The following is a 21,698-nucleotide window of genomic DNA, read 5'->3' on the forward strand; positions in this document are numbered from 1 at the left end:
GGATGCGTAATAAGGGGGAAACGTATAGTTGACTGTCTGCATCCTTTAAGAGCTCTCTGTCTTGGGATGATAGTTATTTATAAAAATAGTTCTACCCTGCAAGATAAAAGAATTTTTTGAAGTGAAAAGTCTGCATTTTAAGAAAATATGCATATCAGCATTGCATTCCTTAGTGTCTCTGAACAGGAGATGGCCTTCCAGTGTTGTCTACTGGGTGTCGCTGTGGCATGTGTGGCTTAGCTGAAATTGCCTATTCTACTCTCACATTTCAGGTAGCAGGGGTTGTTCATGATTTTGTAAACCCACCATGAAGGTGATGGTGTTTACTAAACATACCTCATTGTTCCCAGAACAAAGAGGTCAAATTATGCCACGCAGATGAGACCTAATGAAGGTGAAAACGGTATGTGGTTGCTGCGTACTTGTGAGCTGCCTGTCTTGGGTTGATAAAAGTATGTGGAAAATAGCACTGCCCTTACAAGACAAAAGCAATTTTCAGAAGAAAAAAAATATGGTTTGGAAATAATTGCATGCCCAAAATGAATTGCTAAGTGACCCTGAATGTCCATTGATGGTTACTGGGTGCAGCTGCGGCATGTCTGGGTAGTCTAAAATGGCTATTTAACATGGACAAAGACTGCAACCGTTTTTTTAAAATTATTATTCAATTCAATGGAAACATGTCTTGTTTAGCACCAGTGGATAACACACACTTAATATGTCAGGCACATGGAGAACATATCAAAACAGCGGGGAAAACTCCCATCGCGTTAGAAAAAGTATTGTACCAACCTTCATTGTAAACAGGATTGAAAAAAGAGTTAAGCCCTAAGGACTTAAGGCAAATGAATAAAATGGAAATAGCAAGAGAGAAGGATATGGTTGCAAAGGGTCCATATTTGATTCAAATGGGCTCTTCGCCAATACCTTTGTGTGATATGAAATGACCTGCACGCGCCTGCTAATCTTCAAGAAGTGGCTGCTTAACTAGAGACGCTGTGAACACAATTCATTGCAAATTGGAATCGAATGACATTTCCCATTCAAATGTGAAAACGCAGTCTGCCCACACAAGCAAAGACGCAAGCTTTTATGAAGCTACAGACACACACACACACTGATAATAATCCGTAAACACGGTTTTCTCTCCATCGTCATGGCATCTAGACCATTCGAGTGACTCCAATCCCACTATGCTTCACTTCAATCTTGACGTGACCTACACCTACCTGGTGGATCCCTGGATAAAGACTTCCTAAGAAGTACCCTACACACATGACTGTGTGAACCATTTCCCAACCAATAGTACATACCAAAACACTATAAATGCAAGGGTCTAAAGTCAAGCATAAACATCATTAGTTATTGCGTTTCCCATGGAGGGTGGCACACATGAATGAGTTCTCACCACCAAGACTGAGACCATTTTAAATGCAAGAGATAATGCAAAATACGTAACCAGATGTTTGTTTAAAAGTAACAATAACCGTCCAGGTGGAAAGAACACATTCTTCTTAAGTTCTACATTCTCAGGACTCACTTTAGCTTTGGGAACAGCCACAACTAGGAACTACACACTGTTTTCGACATAGAGACTGTAATCCTTTTATCTTTTTGAAACGTGTGCCCTGGTTTTTTGCACCTTCCTCTTTACCTATTTACAGTTCAAGCAATCCTTTGTCTCAGTGGATTAATTCAAGTTCACAACAAAGGCGTGCATCATTACGAGTTTGGAGGTAGCCATGGCCTTAATAAGGGCATGGCTACCTCCAAACTCGGGTCTGGGTTCCCTGAATGGGGAAATACCGGGCCATTCCGACCTAGGAGGCCCAGTATTTCCCCATCCAGGGAACCCAGACCCGGTACATCCCCATTCCCGTTTGAGCCCCCATAGGGCTCAATGGAAATGGGAAGCATACTAACAACGGGCCCGTTAATGATGAAACCAGGCGTCGTGAGAGGGCCCCGCGAGCGGACCTCGTAATAAGGCGGTATGGGGTTAACGGTGCCGGCAGCTCTACTGGCGCTGTCAACCCCATAATGCCAGGGTCGTAATGAGGCCCAAGTTGTCCCTATTGAACACTGAAGGACTCGATCACAACTTCATGCTGGAGAAAAAACTGAAAGCATGACCACAGCATTCAACAAAGGGAAAAGAATAGTAACTACAAATAAAGAAGCAGTGCTGCTGACACTGGATCCAAATTGTAAACAGCTTTTAATGCATCACTTCCTGCTGTAAACATAAGAGTAAACTACCATGTGCACCTTCTGCAGACATTAACATCACGAGAATCAGGCCTTGGTGATTGATAAAAGGGAGTGAATGACTGCGCTACTGGAAATGGGAAATAACAGTCCAGTCAGATGTTTCCAAGTAAATGGAATTTCACATCCCCTGAGATTATATGGAACCAGAGCATCATTCCGAAGAAAATGCCCAATGCTTTCGATTAGCCGAGAAGTATTCGTTTGGCAACTATCCAAAACATCTAGTCAAGAGAAATCTGTGATTGTCCTAATGTGAGTCCTACAATGAAACATTTTCTAAATGGGTGAAAATGGGCCAGCACTCCCACCAGCCATACAAATGCCATTTTTATTTTCTAAAAAGACTTGAAGGCTAAAATCTTAAATAAAACTGGACAGTGTCAGAGCAAATGTTCCAAGTCAATTGTCTTAGATGAGCAAGACAAGGTCATACATGAACTGCCTAAATCTTAACCATGCAACATAGGCCCCAAAACATTTCCAAGCAAATTATATTTTCAATCTCTACCATTTCTATGGTGGGATAGCAAAAATCATGCACATCCTGAGACCATTAATATTGAAAGCTACTGAGTCAAAAAATCAGTTAAATGCATAAACTATGATTTTACTTAAAGCATGGTCAGGACAATATTGTGAAAAAGAAATAGACACACACACTTGATTTCTAATTACCACTAACTGAGATTACCGCAAGGAACATATTACATACAATCTAAACAACCAGAAGACTCCTCCCAGAAGCGATAGCAATGCATTGTTGAAGGAGCCTTGTAAACTGACATATTTTGCTCATTAAAACAGTTCAGAAAAAAAGCCATTTTGCAGCCAATTAGATGTACGTTTGTAGCTTCAATGTGCATTAACCCACTAACAATCTGTATCAACTATTCAATACTAATAACATTATTTTCATTAAACAATTTGCATTTTCAGGGATTTTGTATTGAATTAGAATGTAACTGAATTTTAAACATAACAAGAACAAGTGCTTTCTTTGAAAAAAATGCCTAATGAAAAACATTTCTGTGTTTATTGAACCATATTGCATGAAGCACAAGTAGATGTATGCACATTGTGTTTTAGTATTTTGCAAGGAGATGGTAGACAGAAAGTGTTTTACAAATTATCGGATTTATTGAGTTACATTTGAAAGACCTATACTCTATTGGAATATCATTACCAGTAAACATAACAAAAGGAGAATGTGGTTTTTATATATAAACTTGAAAAAGTCAACATATTTTGAACTTTGGTTAAACATGCATTCTCTGCTTATGCAGAACTGTCTTGAAACTAGGAATGCAAGTATGTAAGTTCAGTGTCATTTCTTTTTAACATGCCCATTACCAATCACTGTTACTACCCCCGTAAAGAAGGTAACTATACACAGCGTTGTGTGCCCAGAACAAAGGCCTTGTTTTAAAATACCAAGAAAATAGAGCTAAATTCTAATGACATGTTGGATTTAGGTAAATGTGGTTGACCTAGCTAAATGTGGTGGTCCTTTATGTGGAAGATGAAAACTGGGTGCACAATTTCAGGGTCTGGTGAATTAGTGGATTGCATTCTTGTTTGCAGAGGCCTCACAAACAGACCCTTAATATAGTATCATCCATTACATGTCTGCATCAGAAAAGCAGCTTTTTTTTTGGGATGCACTTATAGCGTCCCGGCCATGCACAATGGTTCAGGCATAGAAATACCTATTAGTACTTCATCTGTGGCTCAACCTCAAGCACTAACACCTCAGCACCTACCCCACTGGTCCTTGCTGCACTTGCACATTCTGAATGCTCACAAGGCATAGTAGGTTGGGCCAACCCCAACTGTAATTTTTGTATATTTGAATTGTACTGCAATCCCATTTTCCCTCCCTTCTGCCCTGTGGACACTTTGAAATGGAATGTACTTGCTGTATAAGCACCTAACAAGCAAACATTAAAAACACAATGAAAATAAATTGTAAGTACCACAGTGTGAGCAGTTTGAGTTTTGTATGGCAGAAGGTGCATTTATTACTTTTAGTTAGTTCTGACAAATAATAGATACATCATATAGCAGCACAGAATGAGCAACACATGTATTGATGTTGCAGTTGAGAGGTTATAGATAAGGCAGTGTGTTATAGGCCCTGTGTTTAGAAATGGTGCACAAGGTTAAGTTTTGGGTGAGGTGCGAGAAAAGAGCTGAAGTAGGTGGAGAGAGAAGTTAGAATTAGAAAGGCATTGTGGCTAAAGTGATGTTAGCAGATCGATATGACAAGAATGCCACCATATTGTATTTTGAAGCATAGCACACAATGAACCAAACAAAACTCAGGCCTTGATGTGGAGGTGTAGCTCTGTTTGGCTTAGTCCCAAGACACATCCCTTATCTGTCCCTCAGGAGAGAAGCCGAGGTTAGAGGCACAAGTGGTGCACAGATAAACATCAATTGAATCCAGCTGCAGGGCCTGAATTCAATGGAAACTGAATGTTAGGTGTCAGATGACACCCTCAGAGGATACATTCTTGAGAATAGGGAATGAGATTGTGTGATGCCAATGGGCCAGGTAAAGATATACAGCACTACTGCCCTCACCCAAGTAGCGGTCATCCCATTTGAACTATAAGTAGAAGCATAACCAAAGCAAATAAATCCCTGAAATTCGGATTTAGTATTGATTCCTTGGAAACATCATTACTGGGCGCCTGGGATCTGAAGGAGATAAGGGGGATCCATCTGGAATGTACCATGATTTGGGATAGGAGGAGAAGAGGTGATGCCAATAAATTCAGTACAAGGTCAGGGGTGCAGCTTGTGTGTGCTGCAGCATCTGGGTTAATGAGAATGCCTATGGTCGTATCAAAACAGAATTGGCCTCACCAGTTTTACTGTGAATGCATCTGGATCGGAGGGGTGCACATCATGTGATGGTCACAATTTATTATTGTAACAATGTACTTATTAGCCAATCCTGTACCTGGATTAAATGGGGATGGCATAGTGGGCCATTGGAACAGGAAAATGAGTGGGCCAATTGGTCCAGCGAATATAGGGAGTATTAGCATGTTTTTAGGTGGTAGCCAATGAGGATGGTGGGCAAATTTTTGCATATTTGCGGTTTTCCATTATATAACCTGTAACGTCTTGGGGCGTGAAGAGCGCCATGTAATTTCTATTCTACTGAACCATTTGAGACCTTTAGGCATGTAATAAAACTTGTTTTCCATTTCAAAACTGTGCCGTGGTCATTTGGTGTCTTGGATTGTTTAAACTGTGCAGATTTTGGGTTAAAATGATTCCTTTGTTACACAGGATATCGGTCTCAGCAGATGCTTACTGTTGATATTAAAGCCCCTACAAAGCATGTAACTGTGCAGCCATCAAACCTATGGATTTTTTTAAATGACAAAAAATTACATAAATTACAAAAATGACAAAATATTATATAGGTTACCATCTCTAATTTGTGAATCCCTTGTTAAATTAAAAATCAAATAGATTGAATTCAATGGAAGAGCCCAGTCACATGCATGTAAGAAGGATTTATTAAAATGTATGAAGTATTAATACATTTGTATATTCTTAATACTCTGTTATGCATATAGTGTTGCGTAAACCTACTAGCATCTACCACATTGTGAGCAGGGTGGGTTTTGCTTGGTAGAAGGTGCACGTATCACTTATAGTTAGTTCTGAAACATATTAGATACCCACATATAGCAACACAGAAGGAGCAACACATATATATTAATATTGCGGTTGCAGAGGTTATAGGGCATTGCTATAGACCCTGTGCTTAGTAGTTGTATACAAAGTGATGTTTCTCAGTGAAGTGCGGGGAAAGAGCTGAAGCAGGTGGATGATGGAGTCAGAAAGGTATTGTGGCAAGGAATAGGTCAGCATGTTAACATGGCATGAGTGCCGTCATATAGGATTTGAAGGCCTGATACAACATGAACCTAATATAAATCAGGGCTTGAAGAGGAGCTGCTGCTCTGTTTAGTTTAGTCCCAAGACAAATCCCTTTTCCGTCCCCTAGAAGAGAAGCTGAGGTCAGATGCACCCGCAGTGCACATATAAACACTAAATGTATCCAGCTGCAGGGCCTCAATGTGGTAGGAACGTAACGTTAGCTGTGGGAGGGCAGGTAGGAATGTGTCAGTTGAAAGACAAATTCATGAGAATTGGGCATGAGGGTTTGTGTTGCAAAAAAGTCCAGGCAAAGATTTAGAGCACTACTGACCCCACCCGAGAAGCGGTCATCCCATTTGAAAAACAAGTAGATGCATAACTAAAGCAAATAAATCCCTGAAATTCGGACTCAAGAGTGGTGCCCTGGTCACGTCATTACTGGGCACCTGGGATCTAAAGGAGATAAGGGGGAGCTGTGTCTGAAAAGTTTTGTGATTTGGGATAGGAGGAGCAGAGGTGATGTCAATATATGCAGTACAAGGATGGTGGCGCAGCTTGTGTGCCCTGCGGTATCTGGATTAATGAGAAGGCATGTTGTCATTTTCAAAGCTGAGTTGGCCTCACCAGTCTTCCTTTGAAAGTGTCTGGGCAGAGGGGGCACATCACGTGACAGCCATGATTTATTATTGTCTCAATTTACTTAATAGCCAAATCCTGTACCTGGATTTAGCTGTGTTGATGTAGTGGGCCACGTGAATTGGGGAATGGGTTTAGATAAGGTGTGACAAAGCGATCAAGGGAACATAGGGGGTATTAGCATGTTCAATAGGTGGTTTCCAAGGAGGGTGTTGGGATAACATTGTAACTTATGTATGCTGATTTGTGGTTTTCCGCTATATAACCTGTAACTTCTTGGAGCGTGATGCGCCCCAGGTCAATTGAGTTTTACAGGACTATGTGAGAACTTTTTGCAAGTAATAAACCTTATATACCTTGGCAAACAGGAGCAGGGATCATTTGGTCTCTTGGGTTATTTTTACGGTGTGGGTTTTGAGATGCTATTCTCTTTACAAATTGGTGACCCCGACATGATTCGAGACTCTCCATAAGGTCAGAGATTTTCCAGCCGTGCATCCTGGAGTGCAGGGCCCATCTTCAGACCCCCGTGAATGACTTGAAGAGGTTCTATGGTGCTGTATTTCCAGAAGGCCTGCCTGCTCTTTGGAGTGTGGCACTGCTCCCAGTTGTGCAGTCCTTTGACGGGCCCCTGTATCGCAGGAGCTCAGGAGAACACATGTAAGTGCACCTTTGTGGGAGAAAACAATAATAGGTGAGTGTGAGTGGAGCGAGTTGATTGGGAATGTGTGGATTGTAAAAGACCACATGGCATTATATAGTGGTTCATGTTTTTAATATATATATATATATACATATATATATATAGAGGTGTCACAAGGGAACTACTCCAAGAGGAATGGTGACATCACGCATATAGTGTGAGGAAATAGAGAAGAGAGCAGAATGGGACCTCCTCTGATGCGGAGGAAAGGCAGAGCTGAAAGTAAAGTAGAGGTCCAGTATATGAAGGACCTGCAATTCCTCCACTAGGCAAAAGGGAGTGTGAGGAGGGGAAATTCCTGCAGCCTGTGGCAAGGAGACAGAGGAAGGGTCTAAACTATGTGTGATTTTGTTGTATAGATATTTTATATGGCAGGCCTGTCATCCCCTTGATCCTTGTAAGAGGGCATAAGGAGGTACTTTCCCTCACCTTGAAGTGGAGCCTGAGGACGGGTCTAAAGCAGTGTTGTGTTCTATTGGTTTTTGATTTAAGGAATTTATGGAATTGCTATAGTGTGGAGTGGTGAAGGCTGAGTTGTGTGGATAGAGGTCTGGGGTAAGAATTGTGGGGGGTGTTGAGAAGAATGGGGAAGGGGAACGGGAAGTGTGGACAGTGTTGGGAAGCTGCGGTTAGATTAGCGCTGCAGGAATCGGTGTCCAGAAATTAAAAATGATTGCGAGTGCAGAATAAGAAGTATTTATGAGTACCCTTACCCCACTCAAATACATATATATCGCTCTTCCACATAGCGGGAAAAATAATGAAGTATCAACGTGAGTGGGTCGCTGACAAGAGAGGAGTGAAGAATAACCCCTCACCAAAAGATGGAACAAATGATAAGGATGGTCTGGGACATATGCATAAATATTTAGCCGTGAAATATAAGGAGAGGAAGTTGTAGAACAGGCATTCTTGAACATTGAAGAATGGTTGAGGATGTGGATGATGTATCAGGGGACCCTACAGAGAGATACACTGTATTACCAGTGACCTGTGTCATCCCCACACCTTATACCCATGCATCCTCTGAGACACTTAAAACACCCACAGTCACATTACCCCCACAGGGGTGTTATCCCATGCAAGCAGCTGCACGTTATACTAATCCTAAGTATGTGCCCCATGCAGTCTCGCTACAGAGAGCCCTCACCACCTATGAATATATCCTGCAACCCTTAGCAATGAATGCAATGCTCAACCCATTAGTTATGGCGGCTGAGAACAGGGCACAGAGAGACGTAGAAACAGCGCTTTGTAGGACAGAGTCGGAGCTTGTGCAAGTAACGCTAGAACAGGGAGAAGGGCAAAGAGTGCCAGTATGTACTGATGAATGGAGAGTGGGTGATATCTTATTTTGAATTGAGAGTAGAGCAATTAGGTACGTGCATGTCGTGATGAAGGATGATGATCGCAAAGTTGAGAGGGATTGAGAAAAAGTACGACGTGCGGATAGAATAGATTATGAGTTGATTAGATCAGATGTACACTTAAGAGAAGCAGAGGAGGGGGACTGGGGAACAGATGAGGAACAGGGAGAAAATATACTGACCAGGTTGACACCAAGAGTAGAGAGTTTGTGAGACCCAAGACTTATATCACTTCCAGGTCTCATGGCGGTGGCAAAGGGGAAGGGCAGTGGGCGGCATAAGTTATCAGCTAAACAGTTGGGAACACAGTTTCCATTGTTACATAAAGTTCCCAGAAGAGCATAGTGTGTATGCTGGCCACACATTGATAGAAACAATTTGATGAAGGTACTGCCACTGTTCACAGCCTGAGCAGGCATTTGGATATATGCACTTGAAAAACAGCCTGCAGGCATTACCGTAGCGGTAGGAGATATGAAAAGCTTCTTCACCACATTATAAGGAGACCAAGCGGATGATATTTTTCTTGCAGCTTTGGTCCATCTTTCAAGGCTACCCTCGGCTCCTCCGTGCTTCTCACAAACAGGAATCAGGAAGCTGTGAGAGCTTCTTGGTTCACATATGTGAGCTGTGAGCAGCCAAGGGAGAAGGGATTGGAGCTGAACGTGCCATGTGACATGTGCCACATGTCACAGTCAGCTCCATCGCCAACCTCCACTGAGCTCGTCCCCAGAACAGCCTTCAACCTGATGGGTGAGAACTGAGCAGGGGACCCCACAGACCTGGTGTAGTGGGGGCACCTGCACCACGGGATATGCTGGGGCCCCCGCTACACCAGGAGCTTCTATTTTTTTTATTGTAGTCTTTCAAATCATTGGGGTTGCAAGGGAGTCCCTAGGGGTTGCAATTGCAGTTGCAACCGATGGCAACCCCCAAATGACGTCCCTGCCCAACCCCCATATACTTTGCAGTGAAATGTGTTACAGAAAATTCGATGTAATGGGCTTTGGTGAAATATGTTGCAATGTAATGGTAAAATACCAGAAATTCTACAGGACCTGCACACTGGTACAGAAACTCGATTTAATCAGCCAAATATTGGAAGGCTACTTTATTGTTAAAGCCCAAATGGAAACAGATGCCAAAGTGCCCTGAGTAACTGACCGCCTAAGCGCAAGTAAAAATAGGCTCCTTGTGATTGAAATGAGTAATTAATGTAATATAGACAGTAAACCCTCTACCTTTCAACTTCAACTTACTGCATTTTTTTCTGGATACAACTTGTGTTAATTTTTTAATGTTCTTTTAATGAGATGCCTACTGCAGTGCAAATCACTTGATCTCTCTAACTCTCTTTATTTCAGTATGGTCCAGTCTTTTTCATCTCCCTCTCTCTCCACCTCTCCCTCTTTGTCTCTGTCTCTCTCTCTTGCTCTCTCTGTTTCCCTCCTCTGTTTTGTAACTTGCTACGATGTGTTCTGCTGTGGAGAGATGTGCAGACATATTTGAACGTGGTATTTTAATATACTTTTTTTATTAACAGGACACCTTTGCACATCTGCCTTTGGGAGCAGAGCATTCCCTGCACTGTGCATTCGGTGGCACTGGCACATGCAGATTTCATTATGTTATGTTAAATGACTAGGATTTATACGATACATCTACCTCTCAGTGTGGTGAGGTGTTTGTCACTTCTCACTCTCTCTGTCTTTCTCCGTGGCTCTCTCTACTCAGTAATCAGAGTAATTCCAGGTGCACGAGAAAACCCAGATTTATTCAGGAATAAATGGCCACTGGCAGAGTGTACAAAATACAATCTCAAAAAAGAAACATGAACAATAATGTTTTATAAGAGACGTTTGTCATAAGTGACGTCACAATCAGCTATCATCATAACATTTCTATTCTAATACTGGATTGGACAGTAGAGTATAGGATGCATAGATATCTATAAGCAAACCTCATTTTGATTGGTTCTTTCACAACTACTAACTCCTCCCAGGTGAAACATTCTACACATTATACATTCAAATGTAACACCGTATTGGTTGACTCTGTACTGCTCTAGTTGATAAGAGGAGCTCATGGATTCTCAGTCTACAAAGTATACGAATTCCATTTCCTGTTTTTCTCTCATGGATAGTTTGGAAGTCAGATTGACTACATCCTCATGACTGTAAGAATATGCACGACTTCTTGGTCTGTTATGTGATCATTACGTTTGTATTTCCCAAAAAAAGTAAAAGGCAATAAAAACTTTTATTTTGAATTTTCAATTTTTTGGGTAGGTGTGTAAGGTATGGAGGAGGCCGGGTGTGCAAAAGTGTTTTTCTAATTTGGTCTTGTCTTTGCAACACATGTTTCATTTGGGCAGAAGGTGCATTGGAGTTGCTGGAACTGAAAGCCATTTTGATTGTTATGTCTTTTCTTTATACAGACTGCTAGAACCACTGCCAGGCTCATTGTTTTCTTACTGGGTAGGAAGTGGATGCCTCAGGTACTTGAAATTAGAGCACAACCATATTTAACAGTGATTAGATGCATAACAATGAAGCATGTAATATACATATTTGCATTTGTAGAATGTATTTAACGATATAAAACAAATAAGAATATATAGACATGTACTTTTTTATTTTAATTGTGCAGTTTTCAAAATATGTAAAACTATTTATAGATAAGACAGCTAAAGTTTTACAATTTACAAGATTTTTTGTAAATCGATGTTCAATGAACTTGTGTCCCTAATGCAAATTAGTAAATATTATGTTTTCATATATGACTAATTATGAATTCTTTTTCATAAATAAAGGTTCTTATATTGTGTATTGTTCATTTGTTACTATTACTTTAAAATAATTGTAATCACCTTTATTATTATGTGTATGCTATTTTCATGAATCATTATACTGTTTTGTATTCAACTTGATTATTATTTCTAACCAATATTCTTTTATTGTGAATTACGCTCTGTTTCATTCACTTGTCTATTATTATTATTACTAGTATTCGTATTATGATTATTATTATTATTATTATTATTATTATTATTATTATTATTATTATTATTATTATTATTATCACTATTATTATTATTATTATTTGCGACCAACATTATTTTGTGTTAATGCAATATTTTTTAAAGCTTATACCATTTTGTTAATTCAGCATGAATAATCTCCTTCTCCTTCTTCTGCTTCTTCCCACCAAATTATGTATGTTTCATGATGTTTTTCTTCTGTTTTCAACGTGGGTATTATTAGTATTATTTTTAACATTATTTTTATTATTATTATTATTATTATTATCATTTAATATTACTAATTTATCACGAATTACTGCATTTTCATATTCATCTCGATTCATATTTTTTCAGATCAATATTACTTTTGTCACTATTATGATTTTCATGAATTATGTATGTTTTAAAATAAATGATTGGTATATTTGTGGACTGGACTGAGTGTTGTGAAGAATCACGAAGGAGGATGGCAGAGGAAAATGTCAAACTGTGCACATACTTTCATGAACTAAGCACAGTCAGTATTTTATGCATTTCAGCTTTCAATCGATCTTTGATCATTCATCCTTTGTCCGCCCAAGTCATTCAGCTAAATCAGATTTTACAGTTGCATAGACACATGAAATACATGTAAAAACACATGTAACTAAAATGTGAATTTTCCTGAATATTTGCGTTTCCCCTAAGAAAACCTTGAATAATGAAAATGTAAAAAAATCATGAACTGCAGACATGGAGTTAGCACATTTAGATGTTTTTTTTTCCTCTGGCTAGCCGGTAGATCAATCAATCAAACAGAAAACTCAATTTCTGTGATGCCACACCATCCACAAAAAGGCCCAAAGCGAAAAGCTTGAACAAGCAAGAACGTCCCCAGTGTGCAGTGTGGCTCAGTCTGCGATTCAAATGTCCAATTATATGGGCTCAACGTATTATGTGTACAGTGCCACATGATGACTGGATCTGAAGGATACATGGTATAGTCCGCACATTAGGGTCAATAAATCCAGTGTATTCACACAAAATGCCCAATGTCTGCCATCACAGCCCGTCGAATCAGGCCAGGGTGGTGGACAACTATGGATTTCTAGAACTCCAAATGAGTACGCTTTTTATAGTATTTAATATGAGGATTCTGGAGATAATTGTGCATCCAAGTATTCAAATGGAAGATCATTTACAAAGCCACTTGTTATCCTGGAAATCTGATTTGGGGCTCAAGAGTAAGATGTGTGTACGACTATTCTAATGTTTTGGAAATGGGATAAAGCACTGCTGTTCTCTCGTATGGGGACATTTCCCTCAGGGAAACTCACCCCTTGCAAAACAACGGAATCAACTCAAAGACAACCATCAGCACCAAGATGGTGAGAAACACCAGAGATTGCTCTTTATAAATACTGGGCCTCAATACGAGTTTGGAGGTAGCCTTGCTGGTTTTACCGGCAAGGCTACCTCCAAACTCGCATCCGGGTCCGGCACCCGCAAATGGGCAATTACCCAGCTATTCCGGCCCACCCGGACCTGGTAATTGCCCTTTCACTGGTGCCGGCCGGCACATCCCCATTCCTGTTGAGCCCATAGGGCCACGTCCCCATTCCCATAGGGCTCAATGGGAATGGGGACATCGGATGCACCGGCACCCTTTACAACGGTGCTGATGCATCTGACTTCCTGTGCTCGCGGGTGCCTGTCAGCCCGCCAGGTCTGACCTGGCGGGCAGTGCGGCACCCGCAAGCACAGTTCATAGTATGGCTGTATGGTAGCAACGGTGCTGGTAGCATTGTTACCTTACCGCCATACTCATAATGAGGCCCACTGAGTAACAAAACATAGAAGTACATTTCAGTAACCCTGTATGTTTTCTCAGATAAGCATGTTTGTTTGGGCTTTCACTGTACTGTTAACAGCATCAGGATACAGAACTCAGTAGCTGTCATTCTAAGCTCATGGCTGGAATCCTAGAGATGTGACCTTCAGTTTCTGGGATGTTTGTCATATCACAGGGTGAAAATGACAGAGGCAATCTGTGGTGATCATGTTGCGGTTTGCGCGGGTCTGTACGCACCACCAGTGTATTCTAGAATGTTGACATTTCTGCAGTTGCTGGTTTAATAGACTGTGGGGTGAAATGGACAAACCTACTTTGCAGTTGCTCTCTACTTTGTGGCCGTGGACACCACACAATCCTTTCCAGAGAACTCCAAAATTCTTAAGTTACAGTAGAAAATGTGTGTATTTGACCCTATACATTATTGTTTCATGGTTACACATATGTGTATCTAGGAAACTGACACAGCCATTGGTTTCTACAAGATGAAGAACCACACTCCAGCAATTCTCAGGATGAGCCATGTCTAGGATGTCCTAAGTGTGCCCATGATGCGAGTAAGTAGCATGCTTAGCCCTGTTTGACCTTACTGGTACAGACACACACAGTGATCTAGTTAAACCGGATCTGGCAATTTTTTATTTAGAATTCAAGTTCCAATATAGCTATGTATACTCATATCAGTCCGACTAAAAAGACAAGTTTGTGATTAATTTATCATGTTTTGACATCAGAAGGAAATTACATTGCTTTGGATAAATTATTCTTAAAACCACAAAATGGTTGTTTAGTAAAGTGCAAGACGTCATTACATACATGCATCACAGTGATGTAATGAAATGTTGTAAGTATGTATAGTTCCCCAGTTACCACCCGAGCAATAAAATAAAGAGACTGCTGAGAGGATGAGCCTGGATGCAAAAAAGGCTTGCCCCAAATGTAGGAGTAACATATAAACTCAGCTTTAAACTAGATTGTCCAATTAAGAGGGAGCAGGCACACGCATGACTGTTTTCTAAACCACTACTGATACAGTTACCTTCACAAGCATGAATAATTGTCTAGGAGTGTAGACACGTGCAATCCTGGGCCAGAAAAAAAAAATGTTTCATCCAAGAAACGCCTGGTTCATCCCTCTATCTCTCCTTGCTTCAAACACCTATGATTGTCATCCGGGCCAGTGTTGACTCATGAAGATCCTCAGATTACTTTGACCCTTTTTGACCACTGAGTACTGGCCCACATGTTGGGGTACATCATTTTAGCTATCAACTTCTCACAACTTAAACTTTTAATTGTAAAAATGAATGACCAAATTCACAAGGACAAGCATGGTTTTAGTAAGAGGAGGGGTACAGAATCTGCCCTCGCCTCAATCTGGGACATGGCCAAGAACAACACGAATGACAATTCAGAGAACACACTCATTCTACTTGACATCTCAGCAAGCAGGACTCACAGTCATTTCACCCTAAAGATCAGAGTCACAACTTGGATTAACCCAAGGATCCAGCCTTTTGCAATCCTGTTCAACATTCACATGACTCCCCTCCTGGAACTCATCAGTCTGGTTGGTCTCAGCTTCTAGGATTGTGCATAAGGCATGCAGATGATCTAAAAACTCTGAAGCAACCTCTCTGCAGAATCACCATATGTAAACAAATTACTGGTACAGGTGGATGCATGAATGACAGCAAACACACTCAACCCCACCTAAAGCAAACTCATGATCAGAACTGGAGTTCCTCCAAGTACCACCTCAATCAGTTGGGATGACAAGATGGGCCCATGCCCAGTATCATCATCCTCAATAAAAAAACTCATAACCACAATGGAAAGCAGCCGCACACATTTTGCTTTTTCCAATTTTGCCTTCTTAGACGCTGTGAAGGCTTGCCATCTGGAAAGGGGGTAAACACCCTAGCCTATTCTATTAATAAAATTGTGCATTGTGACGAATCTGCAGACGTTGTCCCTTTTCCACTAGGGGGAGACCTTTCCGATGGGGCCAAGGCAGCGCGGCCCCAGTACAATAGTCCCCCTGGGGATGGTGCACTGAGGGATGGAAGGAATCCCCCTATGGGATCGTGGATGACCATCAAAAGAGAACACAGTATCATCCCACTTCCAATGTATTTTGTTGTCAAGTCAGTCACCCTAACCTATACAACAACACTGAAAAACCAGCAAGTACAAAGTATCAAGCATATAGCTTTAAGGCTGGTACTGTGATGAAGAAGAGGGCCGGGAGTACAAGGATCAGTCACAAGAGGCAGCAAGAGCGGCCTATCTCCCTATGGCCAGTGATTGGCCCAAAGCATTATGTCAATTCCACTCAGGAGTTTGGAAGGAGTTCAAACTCAAACTCTGGAGAAGCTGAGAAGCAAGAGCGAGAGAGACATTCTCAGAAGAGGAACATTGGGAGCATTGCACAGGAGCAGCTGATGTAAGCCGCAAGGGAAGCCCCGCTAAACAGACCCCCTTTCATCAAACTCCAAACTCCACCTTTGTCCTGCCCCATCATTATCTCGATCTGCAGCGCCTGTTCTCCACAGGAAGAGAACAGGTTCAGATGTCACACGTGCTGTGGGTGACAGCTGGTGTATAAGCAAAGTCACTTCAGCACAGAGACCACATTTAAAATCTTCATCTACATTCCAAAACCACATAGTTATGATGAACTATTGTCCTGGTGGCTGGTTAATCATTAAACGTAGGCCATATCGGAATTGGGGCATGGCTGCTGATAATTCACATAATTATTAAAGGCACAGCTAATGTGTATCTTGCACATCTCAACAATGTGAGCCCAGGCTCTGGCATGACAGGCTGTGTGTATTCCCCAAGACTGGCTGTGCTGCAAGCAGATGGATGATAGCAAGTGTGAGTTGTCTCTCTTCAATTTATCGTGAGGGCAGGTAACACCTCTCTCCGAACCAGAAAGCTATCAAAAGGAGTAACACGGGAACCAGGCTTCAGAGGGCATACCCTATACAAAAGGACCAGCTGCACACCACGTTGTTGCATACAAAAGGGCCATTGATGCCAAGGGGTTGAGTAGATGGAGGAGTTTGCATAGCTAGGCACAGCTCAGCATAATTTAGGATTTCACCATCTTGCATTTCTCTAGCATTCTATTTCCTTCCTGCCTTCTCCACCTCTTGCAGCACAAAACATGTTTGCTATTGTGCAGTAATGCAAAAGACACGTGTTACATTAGCAGGGATCAGGTCCCATAATAGAGGTTTGCTTTTACCCAATCAACTGTGGACTTCAGCCTTTATAAGGAAGGGGTCTCACTATCTTTATCTGATTCATTCCATGACTGGATGAATTATTAATGTGGACCTCTTTTGGGTTGGTTGACCTTTGCAAATCCCCCAGACTTTGGTGTTAAGAAGGATGCATGTTCAACTGCCTACACATTCCCAAGGCAAATTGTTGGTGAAATACCGCTGGAGAAAGACCGGCTCTGTTTGTTTGTTTGTTTGTTTATTTTATTTGTATGGCGCTCCAAACCCGGAGGTAGAAGGGCGCTTAAGAATTTGGTTACAGCGTTTGAGAAGTATCTTTGTGTTGCATACTTCGTACAGGTTTATAATATATACATATATACAGTGGTCAATAAACAGAACATATGCAGTACGTACAATATACAATTTTCAAAATAGATACAGTGTCTAAGCCAGTTACCGCACGGGTCTGGTGTTAGAGGCGTTATTCTTTGTTTAGCAGCCAGCTGATGACCTGCTTCCTAAAGCTCTGGAAGGATTCGACAGTTTTGATGTTAAGCGGTAGGGAGTTCCAGAGTTGGGGGGCAAGCACTGTGAAGCTTACCCCTCCAGCTTTTTTCGGTGGAACCTGGGTACTAATAGGCAAAGAGTGTTGGAGGATCTGGTGGATCTGGTGGCAGGTTTCAGGGTGAGTTTATTAGCTAGATAAGGTGGTGCTAGGTGATTGAGGGCTTTGTACGTGAGGCAGATGGTTTTTAGATCACTCTTTTGCCATATGGATAGCCATTTGCAGGCTTTCCTAGTATCAGAGATATGCTCTTGTCTGGGAATGTTGAGAGCTGCGCGCAAGGCGTTATTTTGTATTACCTGCAGCTTGTTGAGTACGGATTGATTAGCACCTAGGTACAGGCTGTTGCAGTAATCCAGTTTGGATTGTATTAGGGGCCTGGCAAGGGTGAGGCAGCTGTTGGGTGATAGGAAAGGTCTGCTGGCCCTAATGAGCTTGCCGGTATAGGCAGCGGCTGAGGCGGTCATGTTAGTGTGTTTGCTAAGGTTGGTGTTGGCATCTAGATAGAAACCAAGGGTTTTTACGCTTTTGGCTATGGGAATGGCATGACCATCGATGATGATGTTATTATAGCTAGGGTCAAGTTTGGTTAGAGTGTTGGGGGAGCTGACGATTAGGAGCTCTGTCTTCTCATCATTCAGGCAGAGACCATGGGAGGCCATCCATGCCTGAATGATGGAGAATATTTTGTTGATCCGGGCGGAGTCCTCTTGGTAATTACCAGAGATAGTGAGGAGTATCTGGGTGTCATCTGCGTAGTTTGTGTAGGTGACACCCAGACGGTCCAGTTGGTCAAATAGAGGCTTTGTAAATATAAGGTGGGGGATACACAGGATCCTTGTGGGACCCCGCATGTGATGGGGATGGGGTCTGCTGCAGCTGTAGTGGAAAAGACTCGCATGGTTCTGTTTGCCAGGAAGGATTGTATCCATGTGATGGCAGAGGAGGAGAAGTGGGCTGCGGTGGCAAGGTGATTACAGAGGACTTCATGGCTGACCAGGTCAAAGGCCACTGAGAGGTCTAGTAGGAGTAGGATTGCAGCATTTCCTTTGTCTTTAATTTCATCAATCTGGCTTTTGAGATCAACAAGGGCGGTTTCAGTTCCGTGTTGAGGTCTGAAGCCAGATTGACGTATTCCTAGCAGTTGGTTGGATTCTAGGTGTTCCTGAATTTGGATGTAGGCAACTCTGTCCAGGATTTTCAGTAGGAAGGGGACAGTGGTGATGGGCCTGTAGTTTGTGGGTGTGGCCGGGTCGAGGGATAGTTTTTTCAGGAGAGGGAGAACCCATGATTGTTTTAAGTTGCTGGGGATAGAGTTATTGGTGAAGGATAGGTTGATGAGTTTGGTGATGAAGGGTGAGAGCTCTCTGGCTGCATCTTTTATGATCTGAGCCGGGCAGCTGTCTCCTTTACAGTTAGAGGGTTTCAGGGAGTTGATGATTTTTTGAACTTCCGGGATGGTGACTTTTTTGAACGAGAAGCCTGCGCTAGTGTTGTTGGGTGTGGATAGGCTAAGGTTGGTGACCTTATTGTTGAAGAGTTGTTGCCGTATGTCTTCGATTTTAGATTGGAGTCCTAAGATTTTATTGTTGAGGGCTTTCTGGATTTTGGTGCACCAGGATTTGTCTTTCAGGCAGGTTTCCGGAGGTGAAATAGGGTTTTCTAGTTCTTTCAGAATTTTGAATAATTCTTTAGTGGAGGATCCTGCCTGAGTGATCCTTGTGTTGTATGTGTCTTTTTTTGGTCCGTATTATCTCGCTTTTGTAAAGTGAGGATAAGTTAGTGAGGTTGGATTTGTTTTCCGTGGTGGGGTTAGTCTTCCAGGTGTGATGAGCCTTAGCTTTCTCTTTCCTGAGTAGTTTGAGCTCAGGGGTGTACCACAAGTTCAGATGAGCTATGGGTTTAACTTTACGTATTTTCAAGGGGGCAACAGTGTCCATTGCTCTGGCCATGGAATCATTGAAGGTGTCGATCAGCAGGTTTAAGTCAGCGTTAGCTGGGAGAGCATTGAGGGTAGGTAGGACCAGTGGTAGTAGGGCTTCAGCAGTGATGTTGCGTTTATTCCTGGTGGGACATGCTGGTGCCATGGGGTGCTTATTGGGCAGTACCTGATTGGTGTTAACCTCAAGGGGGATCATGTGGTGATCGGTCCATGCCAGAGGTTGGGGGTCTTTGCAGGTTGTGTTGCAATTGTGAGTTGCTACCCAATCAAGGGTTCTGCCCTTTTGGTGGGTGGGGAGTGCAATGAGTTGAGTAAGACCATGATCGGTTAGGACATTGGCTAGGGATGCAGCATGTGCATCGTTTGGGTCTTGGTAGCCGAGGTTGAAGTCTCAGAGGATCATGATTTGTGCTGTTGGTTTGGAATTTTCGGTGATGAGGGATGTGATGTCTTCTTCAAATGTCCCAGGGGGGTCTGGGGGTCTATATATGAGGTGGATGGTGATCGTGGTTGTGGGGGAGGTTTGTAGTTTGGCTGTGAGTAACTCGCAGGATGTGAGTGCGACTGTGTCGGTTGGTCTAAGGTCTAGGGCGGATTTGGAAATGATCGCTACTCCTCCACCTCTGTGCCAGGTATACTGGTACCCAGGACCACACTGGAGGTGATGGACCCAGGCAGTCATTAAACAGATTACCATGAGTTGGGAGAATGAGAAAAATGGCTCATCTTGTCCCTGAGCTCCTCGATTGGGAATCTCAGCAACTCAAGAAGCAAAGCAGCAGGTCTCCTGCATTTCTGCTCCGTTAAACCATATTGAACCATAATCGAACATCGTCAACCTGCGCTGCTGCATTTGGCACTTCTTTGAACCTCTTTGAACCACTGTTTCCGCTCCTCAAACCATTTCACTGCTGCACTATACCCTTTGGGCAAGTCATTGCCTTGGCTCAAACCTTGAAGGGTGAAGGAGTCATATCTATTATCTGTGCCTCTTTCAACTTTATTACTACGATTACTATTCTTTTGAGAAAGTGTGAGGGCTGAGTAGGTGGTTTAGCCACTGCATGTCCTCTACTCCTTTGGGATCGTAATCATTTTGTCACAAAGAGTGGTAATGGTGTCTGAAATGTCAGCTGCATGTGGGGTCAATGGGCGACCACTGATGAGCATCAGCTTCAGCATGTTTGTGTGGGCAGGTGATGTGTGTTTGCTTGAGTGGATCATGGGTGATATTGCTCTGATGTGGGGTCCACGATGGTGATGGTCTTCCACACTGTTTGTGCACCTTTATCCGGGTAGGAATGGGTGAGGAAGAAAGGAGGGCGTGACACATAGAGTGTTGCTTTCTGTAGGTGTCTGTTGTAGGGATACTGTGTCCAACAGGTTAACATGAGTATCACTTGTCTTTATATTTCCTTTGCCTCGTGGGCCCAAGTGAGAGAGGCCATAGGCTGTAAGAGTTCAAAGAAGAAGGGAGAGGGGAGGAGATCCACTGAGGGCTGTAGGGTTGTGAGGAAGAAACCCTAGAGATAAACAACTACACCTGCGTGAAGGGAGACGTGCACGTCACTCTGGAGGCAAGTGTGAAAGAAAACAGAAACCAAAACAGCAGGAATTGGGAAGTGACAGTGGCGAAGAGGTGCAGATAAACAGAGGGCTAGAGGCAGGTGGGTGCAGAAAAATAAATAAAAGCTAAGAAAAACTGGGCAGTTAACAGAGGTCAAGTGATATGTTGCTTTTGATCTACATGACACATGGAGGAAGAAGGGGAGGGGGGGTGGTTACATACCCACAGGTTGGATGTTGGTGGGAAGAATAGACAAAAAGCTTCAGAAAAAGTAGGATGAGTGAGAGTGGAGATGCATACAGGGATGCAGGCAAGAGATAAACCCAACAGACAAAAACAGCAACAACAAAAAAAAAAACAAAGAACTATAAGAGAGAGTGACAGAGATGCAGAAGGGCAGAGGGTCCCTTGAAAAAGGAAACAGAGAAATTATCAACAATAATTGTGGAAAGGAAGAGAGATGGAGCTGCAAAAGTGCTGGAGTTGGGTGGGGAAGAACACAGAGGCAAAAGGGCAAATAAAGTGAAACGGAGTAGGGATGTAGTGGCAGAGAGGACTGAAGCCGGGTATGGAAAAAACAGAGGCGGAAATCCACAAGAAAGACAGGAATGGATCGGTGTGGAGAAACACAGAATGATGAAGGTGGCTTGGGGCATAC

This window comes from Ambystoma mexicanum, chromosome 7p (assembly GCF_040938575.1).
Source record: "Ambystoma mexicanum isolate Mex_15411 chromosome 7p, UKY_AmexF1_1, whole genome shotgun sequence".
NCBI lineage: Eukaryota > Metazoa > Chordata > Amphibia > Caudata > Ambystomatidae > Ambystoma > Ambystoma mexicanum.